This window comes from Hibiscus syriacus, unplaced genomic scaffold (assembly GCF_006381635.1).
Source record: "Hibiscus syriacus cultivar Baekdansim isolate YM2019G1 unplaced genomic scaffold, ASM638163v2 tig00110532_pilon, whole genome shotgun sequence".
Taxonomy (NCBI): domain Eukaryota; kingdom Viridiplantae; phylum Streptophyta; class Magnoliopsida; order Malvales; family Malvaceae; genus Hibiscus; species Hibiscus syriacus.
Genome location: NW_024062771.1, coordinates 32,514 through 44,007, shown reverse-complemented (window position 1 = coordinate 44,007; position 11,494 = coordinate 32,514).

The window sequence follows — 11,494 nt, the reverse complement described above, 5'->3', positions numbered from 1 at the left end:
GGGTGCGTTTGGTTCACGGAATATAAGATTACCAGTGGGAATGTAAGATTACCAAGGAATAGCATTACTGGGAATGTTGTATTTTTGTGTTTGGTTGGCTTAGCATGAATGTAAGATTACCGTGTTTGGTTAAAGGAATAAAAGATTATTGGAATGTATATTTGACCAAATTGTCCTAATTATATATTTGTGTAATATTACAAGTTGGAAAATATTTATATATTTTCTTTAAAAAAATTAAATTCATAATATTTATATATTTTTTACAAAATTAAAAATAAAAAAAAGTTTAATAAAAGGGTAAAATTTTATTTAAACCCTTGAACTTTATATAAAATTTTAATTATAGATTTTTTTTTGTAAATCTAAAATAATTTAAGGATAAATTTGTAATTTAACATTCGTAAAATTTTTATTATTCGATGACAGAATAAATATATTTTTGAAAAAAAATAAAAATTTAAGGGCATTTTAGTCCAAAACGCCGGTAATCCAACAATACCTAAGAAAATGGAGGTAATGACATTCCCGGTAATATACCCCAAAAAATCCACTATTGGTAATCTTACATTACCGGGAATAGGATTCCCGGGCTAACCAAACGGGGGAATGTGGATTCCATTCCCATGGGAATCCCACATTCCCCAATCCAAACACCCCCTTAGGCTTAAAGGTGTACCAGCTTTTAAAATTAAAATAATTTTTTAAATTTTTTATTGAACTAAATATTTAAATTCATTAACTTCTCTAATCAAAAAATAATTAAAATTTTAATTAATTTTAACTATTAAATCTTTAAATTTAATACATATATATAATAAAAAAATAATTAATTTTTAATTAATTTTAACTATTAAATCTTAACAGTTTTTCTAAGTTATTACTGTTACATGATGTTGTACGATTTGATCACGTGAAATTTATAATTTTTAAAATAACTATAAATAATTGTTAATATTATAAAATAACTCTACAAATTTTAAAAATAATAATAAATAATAAATTTATAGAAATATCACTTGATAACGTGATCGCATCATATGTGATTTCAGCTAATTTAAAAAAAGTATTAAATTTAACGATTAACATCGATCAAAATGATGGGTTGTGAAAATTTTAAAGTTGAAAGATTTAATTGAATAAAAAAAAATAGGGGCTTAATTAAATTTTTTTCAAAATTTGGAAGATTTCATATACCTTGGAATTGAATTCGTCATCTAACCAGAATTTATTGATATATGATGTCACCATTGAACTTTTTTAGTTTCCTGTAGTAGCAATATATCCGGTCTATTGTTCTTTAAAAGTAGTCTAATAGCTAAAGTTTTAGCCTCTGCAGCTAATCCACGTACATTTCACGTTAAAACTTGCATACTTTCGAATCCAATGAAAAAACACTTACACAGCCCTCTAATCCTCCTCTAACCGAGCTTTCAATTTAGTTTTAGCAAAGCCAAATCATTAACTACCTCCAGTTCATTTCCAATTACCTGAATCCCCAGCTTCTCGCCCAGTTCCAGCCTCCCTTTTCTCCACTTGCCCCCTCACCTTGATATCGGAATCTGAGAGGGATCAGTCGGACAGTTTTTGGAGTTCTTTATAGATTTGGCCCATCTTCTTTTATCTAATTTTGAGAGTTCTTTGTCTTGTATATCGAGCAAGGAGCCAAATTTCCTCCATTCTTTTCTTCTACTATTCACGGTTTCAAGTTCGGGGAAGAAGGGGATAGGTTCTTCCTTCTCAAGGCTACACCTAGTATTCTCCTCTACACATTTTCCTTCCCATTCATTTTTTCGTCATAACTAAACGACCACGTTTTTGGACTCTTGTTAACCCGCACACTACTAAGACCACTTAGGCCCATTCCCTTTAAATCTTCCAAAGCACTAATATTTTACCCATCAGATTTATCTTCATTTGGTTGAGTTTCTATCATCAACATATGGTTTTTCTTTACATGGATCTGCTAACCCGCCTGATACCCTTCAAAGCCCATCGTAGTGGCCCCTTCATCTAATCCTTCATTCTCAAGCGCGTGATTCTCATTTCTTATAAGATTTTTCCGAACTAAATCCATCTCTTCTTCGAGCGTGTTATCATTCACTTTTCCCATATCATGATTACAACCGACAGAGCCCTTCCCAGATCAGTTACACTTATTGCTTCTTCTTCAACCAGGTGATATTGACTCTCAATATTCTCTAGTGATGCCTCGATGGACCTGTCGACGGAAAACTTTTCCAATAAATCACTTTCTGATTCCTTACTTGTCTGGGTTGATTCACAATTGTCTTCAAAGCTAAGCTCTACAACTCCAACATAAAGTAGCATGTCTCCGACTATCACTTCTTCTACCTCCCCAATCCACGATCTCTACATAGTGGGGATAAGTATGGAGTGTAACTCCCCTAAAGTTGGGTTAAAATAGAGGATAAATTACGTCAATGGTCACTAATATTTGGGCAAGTAATCGTTTTCATAATTGATGTTTGAAAAGTCACATCGATCACTAATGTTATCATTTGTTTCAAAATGTTCACTAATGTTATCTTTTGTTACAAAATAATCACTCGACGTTAGCAGCCGTTAATAAATCGTTACTACAGTAACGGAATGTTGACGTGGTACAGTAAACTAACTGACTCAGTATGTTTGATCGACCGTTTGACTCTTATTCTTCTTCTTTTTACTTCAATGTTTGATCCTTGATTTCCACCGTTATCATACTATCGCTTGAAACTTTAAACATACTTCACAAGGTTGGGAAATTTCGAACTGACAAAAACAACAAAATTCATCAAGTCCTAAACAATGGCATCTCAGGTGTAACACAAAGGACAGCCCAAAGTTTTTATACGGAGAATGTGAACTGAAAAGTCTCTGGTTCAATCTACAGATTGTTAACTAAAATGTGATTAGGTTTAATAAGTCGTTAAAATGAAAAGATCAAAGATATAGTCAACAACTACACCGACCTAAAATGAGGCAAACAAAGGAAAAGATTAAGATAAACTCAACAAATTAAATATAAATTAGTTTAAGAACATTGTATTAAAGCATACCCTAGAAGAAACACACAGTGGCCAGTCAAATTGTCAATATTTCTAGTCCTTTGCAGGAGTACAATCTGAGGAATTATGGCAACAACTTCTAGATACAACGAAAAGGTCCACATTACCATGAAACCTATTTTCCATAAGTCAAATAATAAACAAGAAGCATGTTTTTTTATATGTAAAAAGTACAAATAAATAAGAAGTAGAGACCTCTTTGATGGTGAATTTCTCATTAACGAGAAGGGCCAAGAGCAAGCAAGGCAGCAACAGAAAAATAATGGCGGAAAGCATCTTGGGATTTATCATAAGAACTTCGAACAACGTTGTGGCTACGAATTTACCAAACAATCGCACATATAGAGGTGTAGATGAAACTTATTACACTTCTACGAAATGTTGGAAGACGAGCAGTGATGGAGTAAGTAACTTTTTTCGATGAGTGCTCGATTATAATTCAAATGCTTATTGTATTTGATATCGGTGTTGGTTGTTTTAGGTGGTGATTGAGGAGAGAAAAGAAGCAGATACAACAAAGAGTCAAGGAACACGTAGGATATCTAGAGGAATTCATGATAAGGTAACTTTATTCCATTGGTTTCTTGGGGAACAATTAATAAACAAGTCCATGCTTAAAGAATGTAGTTATATATGTCCAATATTTGACTAAATTACTTGGGTTGTGTTCTAAAAGGAGCTGATATTTTCATATTTTGATTTTATTAGATGGCCTTTAGGAATTCGAAAAGGCTTGGAAAGGTAATAGTGAGGGTCATTTAGATGGTTGGAGTGGCTTAGCCTGCCTGCTAATGCTGGTACACATTTCTTTTAACATTTTATATAGAAGGTTTCATTTTAATGGATTTAGTGACCTTTATTATAATGCCATTTGACATCATTTCTTTCATTTTCTTTTTCTTTTTGAATATCCAATGTGAATGTAGGACCTTAAAGTCATGAATAGATGGGGTTCGCAGTGAAAGACAGTCGAAGACATCCATATAGAGAGCATGGCAAAAATGGTGGAAATCAAGGAGCAAACACTGAAGTAATAATAATAATAATAATAAGAGTCAAACGGTCGGTCAAACATATTGAGTCAGCTAGTTTAACGTACCACGTCAGCATTCTGTTATTGTAGTAATGATTTGTTAACGGCTGTTAACATCAAGTGACCATTTTGTAACAAACGATAACGTCAGGGACCATTTTGTAGCAAACAATAACGTTAGTGATCAATTTGTGACTTTTCAAACATAAGAGGTGAAAAAAGATCACTTACCCAAATATTAGTAACCATTGGCGTAGTTTACCCTAAAATGAATAGTTGAGAAATTTCGATGCTTGAACGTGAGTTCCCAAGTGTGTGAGGACTTGTGTTATAATTTACCTAATTTTTTAGGGTATTTGGTTACCACGGTTTCCTTTTCATTTGTTTTTCTCATTCTCAAAACTTGCCATCGGTAACTCTTTCTCCCTCTCTCCACCCATTTTTGGGTTTTCTTCGATTTGTCTCTAATTCTGAGGTGGTGTGACACCTTCAGTACCATTGTTTTCGTCTCATCGACCACGTTTACTGATGTCCTTGGATTACCATTCTCCATTATCATTTACAACCAATGAATGTTCGAATACATGGGTTTTGTTAAAAAAACCCCATCTCTATCAATCTTTTCGAAAAATCAACTTTTGTAAGTGACTCCCCGTGTCTTAAAATAATTTTGTGAAAGTTTCCATAATTTTTCATCCACCAGAAGAGGCCCCATGCACCCCACGTGTTGTCTTGTGAGAGTAGGCTTCGTCCTGGCAGTTCAAACAGTGAATCATTTCTACTAAACCGACCCTCAATCGATTTAACTGAACCGATTTGACCGAACTAAACCCTGACTTTAACTCGTTAACTTTGACATGTTGACTTTTTTGAAGACCCTTATCTTTATGTTTTTCAACATCTTGAGTCCGTTTCTGCAGTCTGTTTTGCCAAATTCTAACCTGAAATCCTTATTTTACATCATTTATAGCTTAAAGTCTTAATTATGTTAAGTAAAATGTGATATTTTGGACTCACTTTTTGGTGTTATCGTCTAAAGGTGCACTCGTGTCTTTGGACCACTCTCCAATAGATCCTGATCACTCCCGTTCTGCTCAGTTTGATTCTGTCTACTCGTCTCGAGATACATGTAAGTTCTGTTTAATGCCTTTATTTCTATTTAGTTGTTTGGCATCCGTATTCATAGAGGGGAATTATTTTTAGGTCCTCACTCCGCAGGATCTAGTGTGACTGGTCGTAGGAAGTGTAAGGCTTAGCCAGTGTTGAATAGCCACTATAGGTGTGATCCCTTGACCTGTTCAATACATTTTATATGTTATGCTAGTATGTTGTGTATTGTTATCTATAAGCATGCTCGCAAACTGAATATATATATCTGTGACAAGTATAATTTCTGAATAATGTTGCATCATATTTAATATGTATACCGATGAATTCCTGATTCTGCATGGGAATATATCCTCGTCATGATTCTACATAGGATTATATCCCCGTCCTGAGTCTGCATGGGATTATATCCTCTTGTTGATTTTGCATGGGATTATATCCCCGTTCTGATTTTGCATGAGATTATATCCTCATCCTGATTCTACATGGGATCCTCTACATAGGGTAACATTCCAGTTCTGTTTTTTATTTGTGATGAGTTCATCTTTGGAGGTTAACTCATGCTCCTCTTCGGATGGTAACGTCCTCATCCTGCTCTCTGTTTTCTACTCCGGGTCCACTTTGGAGGTCTCAAATTCCTTTCAACATGTATTGTTTTCCATTCTGTTCATCTATGATGACAGGTAAGTTTGTAAGGAACTCTGGTAATAAATATCTAGTTTTATTATTACTTGAATATTTTATTATTTTTATATCATACCTGAAATATCTGAATTTATTTATATTTAAAGGGCACACTAAGCCTGTAGCTCTCTCTATTTTTATTTATATTTTCATTTTATCCAGATGTATAACTAATTTGTCTATTGAATGAGAAGTCTCGATTTTATACTGTGTGAGGCTAAAATTTTGCTTTCAACCTCTTTAAATTGTGGCATGGGTTTATTATTGATTTTATTAATGGTAAATATTTTCTTTAAAAATGATTTATTAAACAAATGTACATCTGTAATCTATATATGAGGTCAGCGTGGCTACCCTGATTCAATTGTAATTTCTAGGTCGGGTCTAGGGGGTTACATTTAGTGGTTTCAAAGCTAGGTTTTGGTGCTTGAACATGAGTTCCTAAGTATGTGAGGACTTGTTTTATAATTTACCTGATTTTTAGGGTATTTGGTTACCACAATTTCTTTTTCAGTTTTTTCCTAATTTTCAAGACTTCCCGTCGATAACTCTCTCTCCCCCACCTATTTTTGGGTTTTCTTCAATTTTCATTAACTGTGAGGTGGTGTTCAAAACCTCTGGTACCATTGCGTTCATCTCGTTGACCTCGTTCCTTTGATGTCCTTGGATTATCGTTTTCAACTTGTGAATGTTCAAATCTTAAGTTTTGTTAAAAAAAAAAACCCCTCTTGGTCGATCATTTCAAAAAAGCAACATTTGTAAGTGACTCCCCATGTCTTTAAATAATTTTGTAAAATTTCCCATAATGTTTCAACCACCAGAGGAGGCCCCACGTGCCATCGTGCGAGAGTGGTCTTCATCGAGACGTTTCAAACAATTAACCGATTCAATTGAACCAACCTTGAACTGATCTAACTAAACTGATTTAATTGAATTGAACCCTGACCTTGACCATTGATTGTTGACTTTGATCGTTGATCATTGATGGTTGACTTTGACTATTTATGTTGACCATTGACTTTTTTGAAGACCTATATCTTTATATTTTTGATGTCCTGAGTCCGTTTCCGCAATTTGTTTTGCAAAATTCTGACCCAAAAGCACTATTTTACATTGTTTATCACTTAAAATCATAATTATGTTAAGTAAACTATGATATTTTGGGCTCACTTTTTGGTGTTATTTTCCGAATGTGCACTTGTGTCTTCAGACCGCTCTACAGTAGATCATGATCACTCTTGTTCCACTCAATTTGATTTCATCTACTCATCTTGAGATACGTGTAAATTATGTTTAGTGACTTTATTTCCGTTTAGTTGATTGTCATCAATATTCATAGAGGGGGTATTATTTTTAGGTCCCCACTAGTGTGATCGATCATGGGAAGTTTAAGGCTTAGCCTATGTATAACCATATTGGTTATCAGAGGAGAAGTCTTCATATCATGTGAGACTAAAATTTTGCTTTCTACTTCTTTAAATTGTTGCATGAGTTTATTCCTGATTTTGTTACTGGTAAATATTTTCTTTAAAAAACGATTTATTAAACAAATGATTTTGTTTAAATGATTTTGTTACTGGTAAATCTGTAATCTATTTCTGAGATCTGCATGGCTAGTTGTAACTCTTAGTCAGGTCTAGTCGGTTACAAGGAGACCTTCTTATAACCCATTGTGTGATCCAAGTTTTCTCCGAACGCCTCAAAGTTTCCCCATAATACTATCATTCTTTTCAACGTGACACCAACCCAACACTGTAAAGGAACACTTGACAATTCAATCTAAGTTTCACGTTCCACCTGGTTCAATTCTTCAGACCAAGGTTTTATTTTCGCAAAAATTTCTTTTAGATATGACCAGTATAGATTTTCCAAAAACAGATACATCTCTTTTTCTGTATTTGTTAGAATGCATGTTTTGCCTTCAATCCTTTGTATTTTTATATCCCTAGGACCCCACTCCTGCAGCCTCAACGAGATACTCATTTTGCTATACACCGAAGCCTTGGTGCCCACAAGACATCTCCTTAATTTCTAAATATCTTTATCCTTTACATGGTCATAAATCCTTTTTCTTTATGTTAGCTGTTGGTATTCTAAGGACTCACTCCTTTTTTTTTTATTATTATGACACTCTCTACCTTTTCCAGAACCCATTTACATGTTGGAGACTTTGTTTTTCCTGCCGAGACTCTATTAGCATGTTTTGCGAACCCCACTACTAATCTGTAATTGTTGATAATCTGACAATTTACTATTTATATTATCCTTGAAGCATCCTCCTTAGAATTAATATGAATGAAAGTGAATCTCGAGCCTTTCTTAGTCTGTTTGGTCGCTATGAACACACTGTTAACTCCTCTATGTCATTCAAATAGTACTTGCTATAAACTCTTCCACTGAAGCTCTGGTGAAAGATTATCCACAAATAGTGACACCGATTCTTCTTCCCAACTTAAAAGCTTGTAAATGTCAAAAACCATGGATAAACCACTAAAATATTTATTACTTTGCAATCGACTTACTTTGATATATTAAATGCAATTAACATGAAATATATAACTTTTTCTTTTATTACAACACCTTTCAATCCCATTTCTTTTAGCTCTACCTATAAATGAGACTTTTTGACGCCAGACAGAATAGTGATTATCCTGTAGGCTAGTTCCGACAGACGATTCACAAGAGAAAATTCGCCCAAAAACCAGAGAAAAAAAGTCTCTAGGGTTTAATAAAATATTATAAAATCAAACAATGCCAAAAGCAGTCCACAAGCCGGACTGTTATAGCAAAAAAAATCATCTTTATTCGAATTTTGCCAAAAATAGCAAAATCCCGAAAATCACTCTAAATTGAAATTCGAAATAAAATAAGCAATCTCCCAAAAATCCGGCCTAAATCGGATTTAAATTGCCTTCCTAATTAACAATCGAAATATTACCATAAATAGTAAAAAATAACTAAATCTAGTGATTCGGAGGGGAAAACGGCAGAATTTGAGGTTGAAAAAAAGGCCACATGGAGCACAGCTCATGTGGAGAGCGTGCGCGTCGAAAAGAGCTTTCCGGATTGGGGTCTTATGCGCGATTCTGACACCTGTAGCCAAAGTTATGGCCAAAAGACTGAAACATACTCAAAACGACCCCAATGAGGAACATGTCACAATCAATTCCCGCCTTTGCGCTGATCTGCCAACTCATGGTATCTCAGCGCCATCAACGTGCAATCTGACAGCTCAGCATCATCTGTCTCGGATCCCCCTGCATCAATTTCGCACATGACTTGACAGTGGGTGGGTTACCACAAGGGCCACCTGGCTTAATCGGATTGCAATCAATGACTTGGCCACATGCTCAATCTAAGGCTTTCTGCAAATCAGCATAGGAAGCTTGATCTTTCGACAGAAAACTTCTTTGTATTAGGGTTAGGCTCGTTGCCTTTGGCTTCGGCGGCATTTTCTGCATTAGGTTTAGGCTCCTTGCCAAAGGCTTCGATGGTATTTTCTGTATTAGGTTTAGGCTCCTTGCCATCGGCTCCAGTATCATTCTCCGCATTAGGTTTAGGGTCGTTGTGATTGACTTCGGTAACGACAATAGAGGAGATGAGGTGGAAGGAGAAGATGGTGAGGAGAAGAAAAGAAACCATGTTCATTGAATTCATGATAATAACGATTATCATGATTACAAATTGTATTTGATGTTTGATTTTGTTTCGGGTTTATAAATGAAATTTATAGAGGTGAATAAATCATGTATGATAGTCTATAATCAATGTTTTGACACATGGACTACTCTCAGAAATAACAGGATCAAATATGCAGATCATACAGTGAAAAAAGCCTTTATAATTGGTTTAATAAGAATTAGATGTTATTATCACTCGAGTAAGTAATAAATTATATAGATATAGAGTGTAATATTAGTCTAGCAAGTTTAGGAGTTAGCTAGAACCAACAGATCGATGGTACAGGAATCTCAGAGAAATGGGAAGTACATGCAATCAGGTCTCTCTCATTGTGCCAAATTTGCCAGCGTATTTTTACAGGATAGACTATGGGCAATACGAAGAAGTGGTTGATTCTTTCATTCCAATGAAGAAGAGCAAGAGGGGGCTCATATTCGGTTTCTTTAAACTCTCAAATATTATTGATGCCCATCGTCCTATTAATAAGTTATAAGGTTCCTATGCTTTTGGGAGTCGCCTCCAAGTATCATTCGCAAAATATTAAGGTGGGACCAATCATTGAGGAAGATGGAATCCAATCGATTAGAATGTACTACTAGATTTTATGCTCGGGAAGGAATGTCTAACACGACAAATTCAAAACATATTAGAACTATCAAAGGGAACATGGAGAACCAAGGATGTACTAAGAGCAAAGCAGGGGGCAGTCACCCAGAAAATTTAAAATTACCATAAATTTTATACTTTTTCTATATATTTTCTATTGAAAATATATTTACAGCCCTCCTAGAATTTTATAAATTTAAGTTCGCCCCTAACATAAAATCTTTCGTCCGTCCTAGACATAGCAACAGCCCGAATACAACTCGAAGGAGGATACACTTCGTTTTGATTTTATGAATAGGCAAGAAGTAATATCGGTACTTGGAATATAGTCAAGAGACAAAGAGAAGACGGGGCTTTAGAATTGATGTGAAATATAAGCAGAAATATATGTACCTTCAAAAGTAAAACAATAAAAGAATTAAATGATTCGAAGTGCAACCTTGAACATGGCGGACAAGTCACCTTGTTTGGGCATGAGAGCGTCTTGAAAGGAAAAATGCAATTGATAACAGTTAGGACCGAGCTTGTGGCGGATGCCATGGGATTAGCGACAAGACAGAATTGTGATTTGTTGTGGCATTTAAAATCTGCCGGCAAATTATGTAAAAGGAATCAAAACATGGGTTTCGATCTTCCAAGAAATGGGAGAATATGCAGAATGTGTTCAAGGGTTTTGCAAAATGACAAGTGTTTATGTAACCCTAGACCCGGCCTATGTATTACGACCAGATATAGCGAATTACAATAAATTTTTTATAAGATTTTTTTCGATAGTTTAAAACCATATTAGGAATAAACATCTTTAAAAATACAGTTACAATAAAGGCCTTAGTAAAATAAATATCCCATGATTAGTGTCGGAGTAAACCAAACATCGGTAGCAAAAACAATAGACGTCATAAAATAAATATTCTAAAATATAGGCACATGTCACTAAAAATAAATGCAACTCGGAAGATAAAAACATTACAACAAAATAATTTTGTACGAATGCGTCGATACTCCAAGTGTCAGGTCTGGGTCACCTAGAAAAAAGTATCTGAAAGAGAAGAGTTTGTGGGAGTGAGCTAGGGAACTCAGTGTGTTCCAATAGTGCAGAAATAAAATATATAGTTAAGTTTCCAAAATTAGTTCATTATTAAAGTCATGAAACGCCGGTGAAGTTTTTAGTTTGAAAATATGGAATCACCCTTCAACTGTACACCGTATGCATTTTCCTAGAACTGCATCCATAAGGACTTACCATAGGCCCAAAGGGCATAGGAGTCAACCTAAGAGAGAACCTTGGGTCTATAAGATCTTACCCTAGCCG